We start from the raw sequence: 17624 nt of genomic DNA, 5'->3' as shown, positions 1-17624 counted from the left end.
ACAGACTAAGTATTGGCCGAGAGTACAAAACTGCTCGCCCCCACGTCTACAGCTGAACCTTCTCCTCAAGATGTTCAGACCCTATTCTCCCAGTTTAACCCTTTTGCTGCCAGGGGTTTTTGAACATTTTTCACCTCTGGTAGGCAGGACAATTTTCCCACTTTTGACATGTACAAGTAAAACCTACATTACAACATTTAAAAAAAAAATCATACTAAATATGACACCTGGCACTTTATACACACAGGCACCATCATGCAATTTTGTGTCAAGTATTTTTTTTGTAAACAATGCATACAAACGTATATTTGTGGCTAAAAGTGGGACCCAAACAGACAATTTAATGCACCACACATCCTACAAATAAATTTTCAATATGTGCAGAGTTCGTACATACCATTTATGCCTATGTCTTCATGCACATATCTTCATAAAATTACCAGAATTGAAGAGGCCAAAAATCCGGTATGAAATTAAAATGTTAACCCGTTAGTGACCGTCAATAGGCCTTTTCACAGCGGCCACTAACGGGCTCCAGAATAAAACTGTTAAAACTCCCTGTTCGCAGCTACCAGAGGTAGCTGAGAACTTGGGGCATCGCTGCTCGAGCGGGCATGTCGAAATCCGCCTGTTTAACCCCTTAGATGCGGCGCTCAGTAGCGAGCGCCGCTTCTAAGTGGTTTTGGAGAGAGGGAGGGAGCTCCCTCTCTCACCCAGCTGGCACCCTGCTATGAGATTGCAGGGTGCCAGTTTCTTCTATGGCAGCCGGGAGCCTAATAAAGGCCCCCAGGTCTACCTGTCGTGGATGCCTGCTAGACCATGCCTCTGGCATGACCTAGCAGATGCCTTGATATTGTAAACGGACAGGCAGTAATACACTGCAATACAGAAGTATTGCAGTGTATTATAAAAGCGATCGGACGATCGCATAGTGAAGTCCCCTAGTGGGACTAGTAAAACAGTTAAAAAAAAGTGTAATAAAGTTATTAATAAATAAGTGGAAAAAAATGAAGACACCCACTTTTTCCCCTTACAAAATGCTTTATTTATGAAAAAAGGAAAAAAGTTACACATATTTGGTATCACCGTGTCCGTAACGACCCCAACTATAAAGCTATTACATTATTTAACCCGCTCGGCGAACGCTGTAAAAAATAAAACAAAAACCAATGCTAGAATTGCTGTTTTCTGTTCATCCTGCCTTCAAAAAAATTTGATAAAAGTGATCAAAAAGTCACATGTACTCCAAAATGGCACCGAGGTGCAAACCATTAATCAGCCTCAAAAATAAAAAGGCCAGATTATACTTTGCCAAACAATATCTAAAGAAACCAGCCCAGTTCTGGAACAGCATGAAACTAAAATCAACCTGTACCAGAATGATGAGAGGAAGAAAGTATGGAGAAGGCTTGGAACGGCTCATGATCCAAAGCACACAACATCCTCTGTAAAACATGGTGGAGGCAGTGTGATGGCATGGTGGGGGCTGTGTGATGGCATGGGCATGCATGGCTGCCAAAGGCGCTGGGTCACTAGTGTTTATTGATGATATGACTGAAGACAGAAGCAGCCGGATGAATTCTGAAGTGTTCAGGGATTTACTTTCTGCTCCGATTCAACCAAATGCAGCAAGGCTTCACAGTACAGATGGACAATGACCCAAAACATACTGCGAAAGCAACCAGGAGTTTTTTAAAGCAAAGAAGTGGAATATTCTGCAGTGGCCAAGTCAATCCCCAGATCTCAACCCGATCGAGCTGCATTTCACTTGCTTAAAGAGGCTCTGTCACCAGGTTATAAGTGGCCTATCTTCTACATAATGTGATCGGCGCTGTAATGTAGATTACAACAGTGTTTTTTATTTAGAAAACCGATCATTTTTGACGGAGTTATGACCTATTTTAGCTTTATGCTAATGAGTTTCTTAATGGACAACTGGGCGTGTTTTACTTTTTGACCAAGTGGGCATTGTGGAGAGAAGTGTATGACGCTGACCAATCAACGTCATACACTTCTCTCCATTAATTTACTTTGTACATAGTAATCTTACTAGATCACTATGTGCACCCACATACACACACACTAACATTACTGAAGTGTCTTGAGTGTTAATAGACATCGCGTCCAACCAGGACGTGATGTCTATTCACAATCCCGACACTTCGGTAACGTTTGTGTGTGACCCACAGCAAGCGTAATCTCGCTGTAAACTGTCATTTACAGCGTAATCTCGCGAGATTACGCTTGCTGTGCTGTAAATCCCACACAAACGTTACTGAAGTCTAGGGATTGTGAATAGACTTCACGTCCTGGCTGGAGGTGATGTCTATTAACTCTCAAGACACTTCAGTAACGTTAGTGTGTGTATGTGGCTGCACATAGTGATCTAGTAAGATCACTATGTGCAAAGTAAATGAATGGAGAGAAGTGTATGACGCTGATTGGTCAGCGTCATACACTTCTCTCCACAGTGCCCTCTTGTCTATTAAGAAAGTCATTAGCATAAAGGTAAAATCGTTCATAACTCCATCAAAAATGATCGGTTTTCTAAATAAAAAAACACTTCTGTGATCTACATTACAGCGCCGATCACATTACGTAAGAGATAGGGCACTTACATCAGCGTTTGGTGATGTCCACGGGTTCCAGACTTCAGGCAGTCATTGCCTTCAAAGGATTCTCTACAAAGTATTAAAAAAACAAAACATTTTATTTATGGTAATGTTAAATTGTCCAATTACTTTTGAGCCCCTGAAATGAGGCGGCTGTGTAGAAAAATGGTTGCAATTCCTAAACGTTTCACAGGATATTTTTGTTCAACCCCTTGAATTAAATCTGAACGTCTAGACCTCAATTGCATCTCAGGTGTTTCATTTCAAATCCAATGTGGTGGCAGCAGAGCCCAAATCATGAAGATTGTGTCACTGTCCAAATAATTCTGGACCTAACTGCATTTTCTTAGAACTCTGCATTGTACCGTTCCTCTGTTATTCCTCCTACAAATGTATGAATAAATTGACAGCTGGGTGCTACCAGTCTGTGTCCCCACACAGACAAAGTCCTATCAGTGCCGACAGACTCACTCTTTGAATGACCGTGCATGCTGGGACTTGTTATGGCAACTTCTCCATGTTTTGCTAACACTAGTTATTACACATAAGGCCATTTACTGTATGACAGAATACACGTGTCACTGCCACACAGGAGCTAGGTCACCTCCGAGTGGGCGCTAAAACCTAAGCCCAGCATGTGAGCAACACTTACATCATATGTGTACAGAAAAGTGCTGTCTTTATGATGTAAGTGTTGCTCACATACTGGGCTCCGGTTTTAGCGCCCACTCTGATGTGAAGTAACTCAGTTGACAGCACTGTAACCGAGCTCCTGTGCGGTAGTGACATACTGCGAATGCGACTATGACAGCTCCCTGGAGAACCGTAGTCGCTGCCCCGTTCTACCACATATTGCTCCACGCATTGCTGGTCTGGCCGAGCAGGAATTACCATTCACCTAGGTGTGACTAAAAGGAGCCGTTCTTGCATTCCCCTCTTCTTAAATGTCTAATACTGAATACCCCAAACATAGAACATAATTAAAACGGTCCATTACTCGCCCCTCTTGTATCCTTATCTTGCATCATCCTTTTTATGATTTCTGATCTTAACCAGTACTCTAATTATATCCAGATCAAATTTGTAATATGTATTTAAATATTGTTGTATTCTTGTTTCATATTTTCTTACTGTCATTGCATAGTTTATTGTGTGATTTATATACAATGAAACCTTAAATAAAAACAAATGTTTAAAAACAAAAAAACCCAAGCCCTTCTCCACTGCTGCGTGCTCCACTATAGAGTATGTGGAAGGAGCAGTGGACAATGCCGCTTATTCGCGCCACACACACCTCCGCACCAGTGAGCGGTATGAGCCAGATACTGTACGCACATAGACTTCCATGCTGCCTGAAGCCCCGCCTTCTTCTGAACGCAACCAATAGCGCAGCTACGCAAGGAGAACCGCTCACCAGAAAGTCTATATCTGCGCTTAGCTTGTGAATCCATGCACTTCCAGATTAAAAACGTAATTCGGATGTCCGCAGCTCCTGTCGGTGTTCCATGCATGGCGCCACGGCCCAGCTGGAAGCTATAATTGAGCGGAGACCAGTGAATTAGAGACCCCAGACCAGACAAAAGACACATTGAGACCCCTGCATTTAAGTCCCATACCACATACACTATTTAAACACACTACACTAGAAACACACACTACACTAGAAACACACGCTGCACATCCTAAAACACAAAATACACACACTACACACACACTTAGGCCTTATTCACACGCACATATTTCACGTCCGGGTTACGTGCATTTAAACAACGGACGTCACACGAACCTATGCAATTCAATGGGGCCAGTGTTTTTCACGCAGCGTGTCCGCTGTGTGAAACTCACTGCATGTCCTATAGTTGTGCGTTTTTTGAACATCATACACCCATTGAAGTCAATGGGTGCGTGAAAATCACGGGCAGCACACGGATGCACATCCGTGTGCTGCCCGTGATTCACGCAACAGTTGCTAAAGAAATGATGAGAAAACGTGTGGTATACGGATGACATACACGCGTAAAAATGCAGACACGCACCCTACACGGATGTCACACGGAACTGCAATGCACGGAAAACGCTGCCTTTTTACGCGCACAAAACGTACACGTTCGTGTAAATAAGGCCTTAGGGTGGATTTACACGAGCGTGTGCGTTTTGCGCACGCAAAAAACGTGGCATTTTGCGTGCGCAAAAGGCACTTAACAGCTCCGTGTGCCATCACCATATGATGCGTGGCTGTGTGCTTTTCGCGCAGCCGCCATGATTGACACACTCTGTTTGGATGTTTGTAAACAGAAAAGCACGTGGTGCTTTTCTGTTTGCAATCATAGTTTTACTGCAGTTGCGCGAATCACGCGTGTCACACAGAAGTTCTTCCGTGTGGTGCGCGTGATTTTCACGCACCCATTGAGTTCAATGGGTGCGTGATGCGCAAAAAACACAGAAATATAGGACCTGTCGTGAGTTTTATGCAGCGGACACATGCTGCGCAAAAAACACTGACAGTCTGCACTGCCCTATAGACTAGCATAGGTCCGTGCGACGTGCGTGAAAAGCACGCGCGTTGCACGGACGTATTACACGTTCGTGTAAATCCGCCCTTAGGGTAAGTTTACATGGGTTGAATTTGTGACCCAGATTCCCCAGAAAATTCCAGCCGAGGTCTGCACCAGATCAAACACGATTTTCATCCAGATTTGCAGCTGCAGAGGATACCGGATTTAAAAAAAATAAAGAAAGTGCCACACTTCCCTCCTCTGGCGCTCCCGTAGCGACGTGTCCCTGCCCCACCGGCTAATCACGGCTTCGCCGGCCTACTAGAATGACGTGTCGTCCCATGTGGTCGCTGCAGCCTGTGAGCCAAGGAGGCCGGCTACAGAGACCAGCTGAGGTAGCCGGGATGCGACCAGATCGCCAGGAGAGGTAGTCTGGTCTTTTTTTATTTTAAAGCAGAAATATTCTTTTTCCTAGCTGTGATTTCAGCTGTGGACGTGCAGCTTTTCTGCATTTGTCATTAATTTCAACCTCCCCATCAAACTTAATGGGGAAAATCTGCAACAAATGCGCAACCATTTTGCTGCATAAACTGACCTGCTGCGGACATAAAAATCAACGCCACAGATCACGTTCTGCTTATTCAATCTCATCCACTTTGCTGCTACTAGAACATGCTGCGGATTTAACGGCAGCAAATCTGGACAGAAAAGCCGCTTCTATTACGTTACCTGTGAGGCCCTGTTCACACTGAGTATTTTGACAAGCTTTTTAGCGCGGAAACCGCTCCGCAAAACTCGTCAAAAACCGTCCGAAAATGCCTCACATTGATTTCAATGGGAGGCGGGGGCGGTTTTCTCCCGCGAGAGGTAAAATCGCCTCGCGGGAGAAAGAAGCGACATGCCCTATCTTCGGCCGTTTACGCCTCTGACCTCCCATTGACATCAATGGGAGGCAGAGACAGCGTATTTCACTGCGTTTTATGCCCGCAGCGCCCAATGGCTGCGGACTAAAAACGCAGCGAAAATCGGCGTGCAGGGAGAGGAATATCTGCCTCAAACTTCCAAACGGAATTTTGAGGCAGAAATTCTGCCTGCAAAATACTCCGTGTGAACATAGCCTTACAATCCTCCTCGTCTGCGGTGCCTGAGTGCAGGATCTTTGGTTATGTGACCATGATGTCCCTAACGTCCAGCACCCTTTCTAAGGGTATGTTCACACGCACTAATTACGGACGTAATTCGGGCGTTTTTACCCCGAATTACGTCCGAAAATAGCGCCTCAATAGCGCTGACAAACATCTGCCCATTGAAAGCAATGGCCAGACGTTTGTCTGTTCACACGAGGCGTAATTTACGCGCCGCTTTCAAATGACGGCGCGTAAATAGACGCCCGCGTCAAAGAAGTGACCTGTCACTTCTTTGGCCGTAATTGGAGCCGTTATTCATTGACTCCAATGAATAGCAGCGCCAATTACGTCCGTATTGGACGCGGCGTTCAAGCGCCTGCACATGCCGTTACGGCTGAAATTACGGGGATGTTTTTAGGCTGAAACATCCCCGTAATTTCATCAGTTACGGACGCCCTCGTGTGAACATACCCTTATAGTTGTGGCTTTGCGCATAACGCGGCGTTTTAGTCGCTTTTAGGGTATGTGCACACACACTAATTACGTCCATAATTTACGGACGTATTTCGGCCGCAAGTTCCGGACCGAACACAGTGCAGGGAGCCGGGCTCCTAGCATCATAGTTATGTACGATGCTAGGAGTCCCTGCCTCGCTGCAGGACAACTGTCCCGTTCTGTAATCATGTTTTCAGTACGTGACAGTTGTCCTGCAGCGAGGCAGGGACTCCTAGCATCGTACATAAGTATGATGCTTGGAGCCCGGCTCCCTGCACTGTGTTCGGTCCGGTACTTGCGGCCGAAATACGTCCGTAAATTATGGACGTAATTAGTGTGTGTGCACATACCCTTGTTTGTGCAAATTGCGGCAAAACGGTGAAATGCCAAAATCTGCACAGATCTGCTACATCTTTTTATTAATGTGTTTCCCCTGCACCGCCTCATGGGCGCACCGTGTAAGAAGCAGTAGTCGGCAGACGAGCGCAGTTTCTTCCAGTCAGTGAGGCGTCTCTGAGGCTGTAGTTCGGGGAAGAGCGCCAAGTGCTCGCCCCTCAGTCAGACACATCACCCGCTGCTCCCCCGCCCTGCCCGGCTCAACATGTGACCTAACACCTTCACCAAGTTCTGAGCCGCGGAGCTGAAAGTCCAGAGGAAGGTTCTGTGGAGCGTGAGACGGAGGAGACAACGGGACGTCCTCCAGGTAACTTCATGTGGCGGGGAAGTGTCCGGTGCTGACGGGGAGGAGGCGCGGGAACCATCACTTGTACTGCTCCGCTGCGTATACAACCTGTGACTGAACTGCATAGAGGGAGAGAAGTGGGGTGTCTGAAGCAACGAGGGGCTCCCATAGAATAATGTCAGAGAAAACCGTGTGTGTGTATATATATATATATATATTATACACACATTTTATGTAGCCACATAATGCCACATCATTCTGCAAGCCTAATAATACTAGAATACATACCTATGGGGTCAATTCACACGTTTGTTGCGGGTTTTCCCCATTGAGTTCAATGGGAGGTAAAATCTGCAACAAAAAGCAGATTTTGCGATTTTTGCGGCGGAAAAGCAGTGATTCCGCCGCAAAAATCGCAACTCAAAAACAACAAATCTTACCCCGAATTCTGTGTTTCTTCACCGGCCGGCCTCCTGGGATGACGTTTTATACCATGTGACCTCTGCAGCGGTCACATGGTATAAAACGTCATCCCAGGAGGCCAAGCTGCAGGATGGAAGAGGGACACGCCGCCATGGCTACGTAAGTATGAAACTTATTTTATTTTACGTGCAGTTTTCTGTAGTGGACATTCCGGATGAAAAACTTCTCCACAATTTGGAGTGGTTTTCGGGCGGTATTCCCTGCGATGCCCAGGACGGATATGCTGTATACTTTTATGCAGCGTATCCACTTTGTGTGAACATACCCATACAGCAAGAGTCGTTGGTCACATCGCCACTAGACGTGACGATATTAAGGACGACACATCACCCACGACTCCATGGTTCATAGACCGTAACAACAACAACAAAAAATCTTCAGCTTACTAACCTAACCGGTGAACACTGCTTTTTTGATCTAGGGCTACACGAGGACAAAGGTCACGCGGCCAAAGATTAATGTGTCACCCTGCTTGCATTGCAGTCAGTGAACGTTAGTGTCGTCACTTTGCTACCCACAAGTTGCCGCAACTGCGACTCCACAATCGTAAGAAATCCAAACCTACAGGACTCCTTTTTGAATGTGGTGTTGTCGAGGCAACTTGTGCAATGTGAACACATTGGGTTTTATTACCTTCTATGCAGCCAGGGCAATAAAACTATTTTTGGCCACGTGACCTATGTCACAGCCAAAGTCTCTATGTAGCCCTAGTAAAAATGGTCCTAGCCTGGATTCACAACATAATGCCCCCATAACTGCCCTCCCCACGTTATAATGCCCCGATAGCTGAATCTTCATAGTATAATACCCACATAACTGACTTCCATGCAGTATAATACCCCTATAGCTGTCCTCACGCTGTATAATGCCCCCAATAGTGCCTGATAATAATAATATACATCCCTAATCCTGTTGAAATGATGAGTGGAGGAGATCCCTCTGCTCCTCTGGTCTGTGCGGCACGGCACAGACCGGCACAATGACGTCCCTGCCTCGCGTCCAGCAATACATAGTGAATGGTAGCGCAGTGACCTTATGTTACAAAACGTTACTGTTATCTACATTGCAGCGCCGATCACATGCAATAGGAGATAGGGATTTGAGAATCTGGTGACAGAGCCTCTTTAAACGGAACCAGTCCTCCACAATATTCTGCCATCACTGAGGGCAGCGTAATTGCTTGATTTCAATGTTCTGTCACTTATTTGCTTAGGTGAAGCAGTTTCTGGGAACTTGTGTGCAGCGCTGTCAGAGATGATTCTGGCGTATTCATGAGCTGCGGCTGGTTTCCGCTCACTCTCCTAGCTCCGCCCACTTCCTGCTGGTTGACAGATGTCACTGTGCATAGGGAGACATCTGTCAATCAGCGGAAATTAGGCAGAGCTAACGGCTTTGCCTGTGCTCTGCATGTAAGTTCACAAAACCGCTTCACTTAAAGGGGCTCTGTCACCAGTTTCATACTTCCCTATCTTCTACCTAATCTAATAGGCGCTGTATTGTAGATAATTACTGTGTTTTTTAAAAAAAAAAACAACTTTTTATTAGTGACAAAGTTCTGATCATTTTAACAGTTATGCTAACTTTTTGTAAAAGCCCAACTGGGCTTTTTTTTTAAACTTTTAACCAAGTGGGTGTTGAAAAGAAAAGTGTATGACCTGACCAATCAGCGGCATACACTTCTCTGTGCTGTGCTGTGCCATGACTTACTTCCACAGTTCCTTCACCAGATCGTGGGGAGAATGGCCAGACATCGGCTCCAGCCAGGAGGCGTCTGGAGGCAATGATTGGTCAGTCTCCCGACACTCCGGTGAAGGAACTGTGGGATTAAGTGACGGCACAGTTCTACCTTGCTCAGCTCCCGCTGCTTCCCAACCATTTCCTGATAAGGGGTCGGGAGAACAGAAACAGCCGAGCTCGCTGAGCTACATTGTTTCCGTAACTCCTAAAGAAGTGAATGGGAGTTGTGGAAACAGCGTAGCAGGGTGAACTATTCAGTTTCCGTAACTCCCATTCACTTCTTCAGAAGTTAAGGAAACAACATATCTCAGAACGGGGTTTAGGAATCCCAATTCTAGTGATCGGTGCAGATCCCAGAGGTGGGACCGCATCTATTGGACATTTACAGCATACACTGTGGATATGCCATAAATGTCCACGATGGGAAAACCCCTTTCATGACCAAGCAATTTAGTTTTTTCATTGTCTTATTCAAAGAGCTCTAACTTTTTTTATTTTTCCGTCAACATAGCCCTATGAGGACTTGTTTTTTTCAATGGCAATGACATTTTGGGATACATATAATTTTTTTTAATTAACAGTTATTAACTTTTTTTGGGGGGGAATGGGGAATTGCATTTTTTTTACGTCTTTCACCTTGCGGTTTAGATAGCGTGTTAACTTTATTGTTCGGTCGTTGCAATCACAGCAATACCATATATATGTATTTTGTTTTAATTTGTTTTTTACACTTTTACGAAATTAAACCATTTGTATATGGGAAAAAATATTATTTTCTTACTCTAATTTTTTAATAATCTTTTTATTTCACATTAATAATTGTTTTACTCCCACTAGGGGACTTCACTATACGATCTTCTGATCACTTATATAATGCTTTGGTATATTTAGTATATGAAAGCGTTGCTGCCTGTCAGTGTAAAACAATTTTACACTGAAAAAAAAGTCATATGTAATCAGCTTCCATTTTTTCAGCCATTTTTCGTGGTGTTTACGGGCCGAAAAACGGCTGAAAATAGGCCGTGTAAACATACCCATATACTTGTTCTCTGTTTGTTTATTTTTCACACCTGGTTTTGGCTTTAACCCCTTAACGACCGGCGTATAGTGTTTTTTCGTCGGCCGTTTGGGGTAGTTCTTCTGAAGGCACTTCAGAAGAACTTTTCCAGCATCGGGCGGGGTGCTACTGAAGCCAGGGCTGTTGCTAACAGCCCAAGGCCGGATTCACACGAGCGTGATCAGTCCGTGGTATACGGTCCGCAGGTCGGCTGCATTTCCCGGACTGAGCACACTGCAGGGAGCCAGGCTCCTAGAATCATAATTATCTATGACGCTAAAAGTTGCTGCCTCTGCGCGGAACTACTGTTTTCAGTACGTGACCGTTTTCCCGCAGCGAGGCAGCGACTTCTAGCGTCATAGATGACGATAAGAGCCCAGCTCCCTGCAGTGTGCTCAGTCCGGGAAATGCGGCCGACATGCGGACCGTATATCACGGACTGAACACGCTTGTGTGAATCCGACCTAAGGCTTCAGGGCAGCAATCGGCAACCACTAGCACTGGTCTCCGATCATATTTAACCCCTCAGATGCGGGCTCCCTCTCTCACCCGACTGGTATCCCACGGGCATCGCGTGGTGCCGATGGTTTCTATGGCAGCATTGGGGCCTAACAAAGGCCCCCAAATCTGCCTTTAGTGATTGCCAGAGGCCTGTCAGTTTTCCACTGGCAGGCAATAATACACTGCAACACAGAAGTATTGCAGTGTATTATAAAAGCAATCAAAAGATCGCACAGTAAAGTCCCCTAGTGGGACTTAAAAAAGTTTAAATAAAGTTTGACATAAATAAACAAAAGTCCCAAGTAAAAAAAATGTAACCCACTTTTTACCCTTACAAAATACTTTATTATGAAAAAAGTAAAAAGTTACTCATTTGGTATCGCCGCGTCCATAACGAACCCAACTCTAAAACTATTACATTATTTAAAGAGGCTCTGTCACCACATTATAAGTGTCCTATCTCCTACATAAGGAGATGGGTGCTATAATGTAGATGACAGCAGTGCTTTTTATTTAAAAAAAACGATCTATTTTCACCACGTTATTATTGATTTTAGATTTATGCTAATGAGTTTCTCAATGGACAACTGGGCGTGTTTTACTATTGACCAAGTGGGCGTTGTACAGAGGAGTGTATGACGCTGACCAATCAGTGCCCAATCAGCGTCATGCACTCCTCTCCATTCATTTAGGCAGCGCATAGGGATCCTGTTAGATCGCTATGTGCTGTCTTATACGAACACATTATTATTACGATACTGAAGTGTTTAGACCGTGAATAGACATTCCACGGGATGTCTATTCACAATCTCTACACTTCGTTAATGTTTCTGTGGTAGTTACAGCAGAGCAAGCGTAATCTTGTGGTAACCTGTCATTTACAGCGTAATCTCGCGGGATTACGCCTGCTATGCTGTAACTACCACAGAAACCTTAACGAAGTTCAGAGATTGTGAATAGACATCCCGTCCTGGCTGGAAGGAATGTCTATTCTCTGTCTAAACACTTCAGTATCGTTAATGTGTTTGTATAAGACGGCACATACTGATCTAAAAGGATCCCTGTGCTAAGGAAATGAATGGAGAGAAGTGTATGACGCTGATTGGTCACTGATTGGTCAGCGTCATACACTCCTCTGTACAACGCCCAGTTGGTCAATAGTAAAACATGCCCAGTTGTCCATTGAGAAACTCATTAGCATAAAGCTAAAATCGCTAATAACGTGGTGAAAACATATCGTTTTTAAAAAATAAAAAGCATTACTGTCACCTACATTATAGCGCCGATCTCCTTATGTAGGAGATAGGCAACTTATAATGTGGTGACAGAGCCTCTTTAACTCGCACGGTGAACGCCGTAAAAAATAAAATAAAAAACAATGCCAGAATTACTGTTTTCTGTTCATCCTACCTTCAAAAAGTTGCATTTACTCCAAAATGGTACCAATAAAAACTACAAGTCATCCCGCAAAAAAAAAAAGCTGCATCGGTCAAAAAAATATAAAAAGTTATGGCTCTTAAAATATGGAGACAGAAAAACAACTATGTAAAAGTAGGAAAACATAAAAACCTATATAAATTTGGTATCGCCACAATCGTAACGACCTTCTGAATAAAGTTATGTTATTTATACTACATGGTAAATGGTGTAAAATTAAGACGCAAATAAGAATGCTGAAATTTCAGGGTTTTTTCCCAGTACACCACTAAAAAAGTTAATAAAAAGTTGATCAATAAATATGTACCCCAAATTGGTGCTATACAAAAATACAACTTGTCCCGCAAAAAAAAAGTCCTTATACAGCTATGTCGACGGAAAAATAAAAAAGTTGAATGCGACGATGGAAAAACTTTAAAAATTACTCAGTCGTTAAGGTTTAAAATACCTTCGGTATTAACCCCTTCAGGACTGAGCCTGTTTTGGCCTTCAGGACGAAGCCGATTTTTCAAATCTGACATGTGTCACTTTATGTGGTAATAACTCTGGAATGCTTTTACCTATCCAAGCGATTCTGAGATTGTTTTCTCGTGACATATTGTACTTTATGATACTGAAAAAATTTGGTTGATAAATTCAATATTTATTTGTAAAAATCACCAAGATTTGGAGAAAATTTGCAAAAATTAGCATTTTTCTCAATTTAAATGTATCTGCTTGTAAAACAGATAGTAATACCACACAAAATAGTCACTAGTTAACATTCCCCATATGTCTACTTTATGTTGGCGTCGTTTTTTGAACATTCTTTTATTTTTCTAGGACGTTACAAGGCTTAGATCTTTAGCAGCGATTTCTCATATTTTCAAGAAAATTTCAAAAGGCGATTTTTACAAGGACCAATTCAGTTCTGAAGTGGCATTGAGGGCGTTATATATTAGAAAGTCCCCATAAATCAGCCCATTTTGAAAACTGCACCCCTCAAAGTATTCAAAACAGCATTCAGAAAGTGTATTAACCCTTTAGGCGTTTCACAGGAATTAAAGCAAAGTAGAGGTGAAAGTTACAAATTTCATTTTTTTTTTACAAAATTCATTTGTAATACATTTTTTTCTATACCACAGGAGGTTTTACCCGAGAAATGTAACTTATTATTTATTGCCCAGATTCTGCAGTTTTTAGAAATACCCCACATGTGGCTCTAGTGCGGTCATGGACTGAAACACCGGCCTCAGAAGCAAAGGAGCACCTAGTGGATTTTGGGGCCTCCTTTTTTTTAGCATATATTTTAGGTACCATGTCAGGTTTGAAGAGGTCTTGTAGGGCCAAAACAATAAAGACCCCCAAAAGTGACCTCATTTTGGAAACTACACCCCTCAGGGAATTTATCTAGGGGTATAATTAGCATTTTGAACCCACAGTTTTTTTGCTAAATTTATTTGAATTAGTTTGTGAAGGTGAAAATCTACTTTTTTTCTGAAAAAACATAAAAATTTGTAATTTTTTCAAGGAATAAAAGAGAAAAACACCCCAACATATGTAAAGCAATTTCTCCTGATTATAGCAATACCCCATATGTGGTAATAAACTGCTGTTTGGACCCACAGCAGGGCTCAGAAGGGAAGGAGCACCATTTGGATTTTGAAATTCTGATTTTGATGGTATAGTTTTCAGTGCCATGTCGCGTTTGAAATGCACTGGAGGGAACAAAATAGTGGAATCCCCCGGAAAGTGACCCCATTTTGGAAACTACACTCATCAAGGAATTTTTCTAGGGGTAAAGTTAGCATTTTGACCCCACGGTTGTTTTGCTGAATTCATTGGAATTATTCTGTAAAGGTAAAAATCAACTTTTTTTCTGAAAAAAGGTAGCCATTTTTAATTTTTACAAGGAATAAAGGCGAAAAAGCACCCCAACATTTGTAAAACCATTTCTCCCGATTACGTAAATACGCCATATGTGGTAATAAAGTGCTGTTTGGACCCACAGCGGGGCTTAGAAGGCAAGGAGCGCTATTTGGCTTTTGGAGCTCAAATTTAGCTGAAATGGTTTTTGGGTGCCATGTCGCATTTGCAAAGCCCCTGAGAGACCGAAACAGTGGAAGCCCCCCAAAAGTGGAAATTACACCACTTAAAGAATCTATCTAGGGATATAGTGGGCATTTAGACCCCACAAGTCTTTTGCAGGATTTATTAGAATTGGGCCATGAAAAATTAATATCAACATTTCTTCCACTAAAATGTCAATTTCACAAAGGATAAAGGAGAAAATGCACCCCAACATTTGTAAAGCAATTTCTCCCGAGTACGGCAATACCTCACGTGTGGTCATAAATGGTTTTTCATTAGAAAGTAATTAACCCTTTCTGGACTGATCCATTTTTTTCTTTTCCTTTTTAGTTTTTTCCTCCCCGCGTTCCAAGAGCCACAACTTTTTTATTTTTCAGTCAATAGAGCGGTGTGAGGGCTTATTTATTGAGGGACGAGCGGTCGTTTTTATTGGTACCATTTTTTGGTACATACAACTTTTTGAGCACTTTTTATTACATTTTTAGGTAGAGCCAAGGTGACCAAAAAAACAGCGATTTTGCAGTTTTAAATTCTTTATTTTTCACGTGAGACGCTCCATACATCACCCCCCACACTACGACATGCTATGTCGTGGTGCGCGCAGGGGTTAATGCGCAGCGCATGGTGCGGAGTGAAAATTAAAATTTTCCACTCATATGCCATTTTAGTGCACTACATGTTATGCCCAGTTTGTGCCACTGAAGACAAATACCTCATAAAATATTAACCGGGTTCTCCCGGGTATGGCGATGCCATATCTGTGGGCGTAAACTGGTGTTTAGGCACGCTGCAGGGCTCAGAAGGGAGGGACGCCATTTGGCTTTTGGGGCGCAGATGTAGCTTGGTAGTTGTTCTGTTTGGGGTTTTACTGGTGTTTCAGTTTGTAATGTGGGGGCATATGTAAGCTGTGCGGGGTACATCAGGGTACATGTTATCTGTGCGGGTCAGGGTATATGTTATCTGTGCGGAGTACATCAGGGTATATGTTATCTGTGCGGGGTACATCAGGGCATAATAAGAGGGTATAATAATGCAGTAAATAAATAATAATCCGCAGATATGTGGCCGGTGTCGCACTGATAAATGTTGCCCGATCTTATCCGCTTTTGGACACTCTGCACATTTTGCATCGCCATATTCTGGGAGCCAGAACTTTATTTTTTCTCCACCGGAGCTGTGTGAGGGTTTATTCTTTGCGGGACAATCTGTAGGTTTTCATTGGTACCATTTTGGGGTACCAGAAATTTTTTGGATCACGTTTTATTCCATTTTTTGGCAAGCAAGGTGACCAAAAACCATCAATTCTGACAATGTTTTTTATTCTTTTTTTTATGGCCTTCACCCTGGGCTATAAATGACCATTTTACTTTATTCTGCGGGTCGGTACGATTACGGCGATACCAGATGTATATAATTTTTTTATGTTTTGCAGCGTTTGTGCAATAAAATCACTTATTTATAAAATAAATACATTTTTGTGTCACCATATTCTGAGAGCCATAAAGTTTTTATTTTTCAGTCAAAAAAGCGGTGTAAGGGCTTGTTTTTTGCGGGACGGGATGTAGTTTGTATTGGTAGCATTTTGGCGTACATGTGACTTTTTGATCACTTTTTATTGTATATTTTGGGAGGGTTGGTAACCAAAAAATTGTGATTCGGGCACTGTTTTTTGTTTCTTTTTTTTGCGGTGTTCACCGTGCGGGAAAAATAATATTACAGTTTTATAGTTGGGGTCGTTACGAACGCGGCGATACCAAATATGTGTACTTTTTTTAACGTGTTAATTTTTTTCCTATAATAAAAGACTTATTATAGGAAAAAAAGCATTCTTTGTTTATGTCACTTCTAACTTTTATTTTTACACTTTTTAAAAACATTTTTATTATCTTTTTTTTACTTTTTTCACTTGTCCCACTAGGGGACACTTAGACTTGCAGCTCTGATCGCTGCTGGAACACATTACACTACACACGTAGTGTAATGTGTTCTAACTGTCATTGTGACGTGACAGTCACACTGACAGGAAGCAGAGGAGGAACGGCCGGAGGCTGATCCTCCGAGGCTTCCGTACATGGCAACCCGGAGGTCATTGTCTGGCCTCTGGTTGCCATGATAAGGATCGCCAGCCCCCGCAAATACATGTGGGGGGCTGCCGATCCGCTGTAAACCTCTTCGATGTGGTGATCGCAATCGACCACCGCATCGAAGGGGTTAATTGCCGATTTCAGCGGCGACAGGCCGCTGATCGGCAACGGGGAGAGCAGGGCTGACACCCTGCACAGTTAACCGCCGCTGCGGTGTAGCGCCGCGCGGCGGTTAACTGTTAAAGCGCGGACGTAACTGTACGCCAAGGTGCGCGAAGTTACTGCTCACCTGGACGTACAGTTACGTCCAGGTGCGGGAAGGGGTTAAGTAGTCAAAATACTGACCCTGTGAATGAGGCCTTTTCCTTCGAATGTCTGAATGTCTACCTAGTGAATAATCACTATGAGAAACGCCGCTGATGTGAAGAAGGTTAAATGCTTTCATTATGTATTTTGGGTTTCCCATTATTTTTCTTCTGATGTTGATAAGATAATAGATGTGTGTAATAATGACTTTAGCTTGTAAATATTTACTGTATCAGAGCTTTGAGAAGTGCTTCTTAGGGCGTGTTCACATCTGCGTTGGAGGCTCTGTTAGTTGCCTCCATCACAGATCCGGCTCATAATACCGGAAACAATAGCGCAGAAACACCATGATGCAAATTCGACAGAACCCATTAAAGTCTGTGGGTTCCTTCGGGCACTGATGGTGTCCGTCATGCAATGAAATTGCCACTTCCGGTATTTTCGTTCAGCTCCTCTAATGAAATAGGGTGACGGGAACACTGACGCAGATGTGAACAGGCCCTTAGGCTTTGTTTCAAACTACATATAAAATCTATGT

At 43.2% G+C, this 17624-nt stretch overlaps 1 protein-coding gene across 5 annotated transcripts in view; it reads left to right on the top strand.

The window, feature by feature from the left end:
• PLCE1 (phospholipase C epsilon 1) overlaps positions 1-17624 on the top strand; it is a 218087-nt gene that overhangs the window by 11945 nt on the left and 188518 nt on the right. For 4 of the 5 annotated variants that reach the window (XM_075841418.1, XM_075841419.1, XM_075841414.1 and 1 more), the window contains exon 1: positions 7237-7432. The exons of the other annotated variant lie outside the window; for it this stretch is intronic. The gene's annotated coding sequence lies outside the window, so the exon portion shown is untranslated. Of the gene's footprint in view, positions 1-7236; positions 7433-17624 lie in introns of those variants that run through there. 5 annotated transcript variants of the gene reach the window in all.

This window comes from Rhinoderma darwinii, chromosome 11 (assembly GCF_050947455.1).
Source record: "Rhinoderma darwinii isolate aRhiDar2 chromosome 11, aRhiDar2.hap1, whole genome shotgun sequence".
In the NCBI taxonomy this organism is placed as follows: domain Eukaryota; kingdom Metazoa; phylum Chordata; class Amphibia; order Anura; family Rhinodermatidae; genus Rhinoderma; species Rhinoderma darwinii.
Note: the sequence above shows the minus strand (reverse complement) of the source record. Positions and strands in the feature narration are given on the sequence as shown.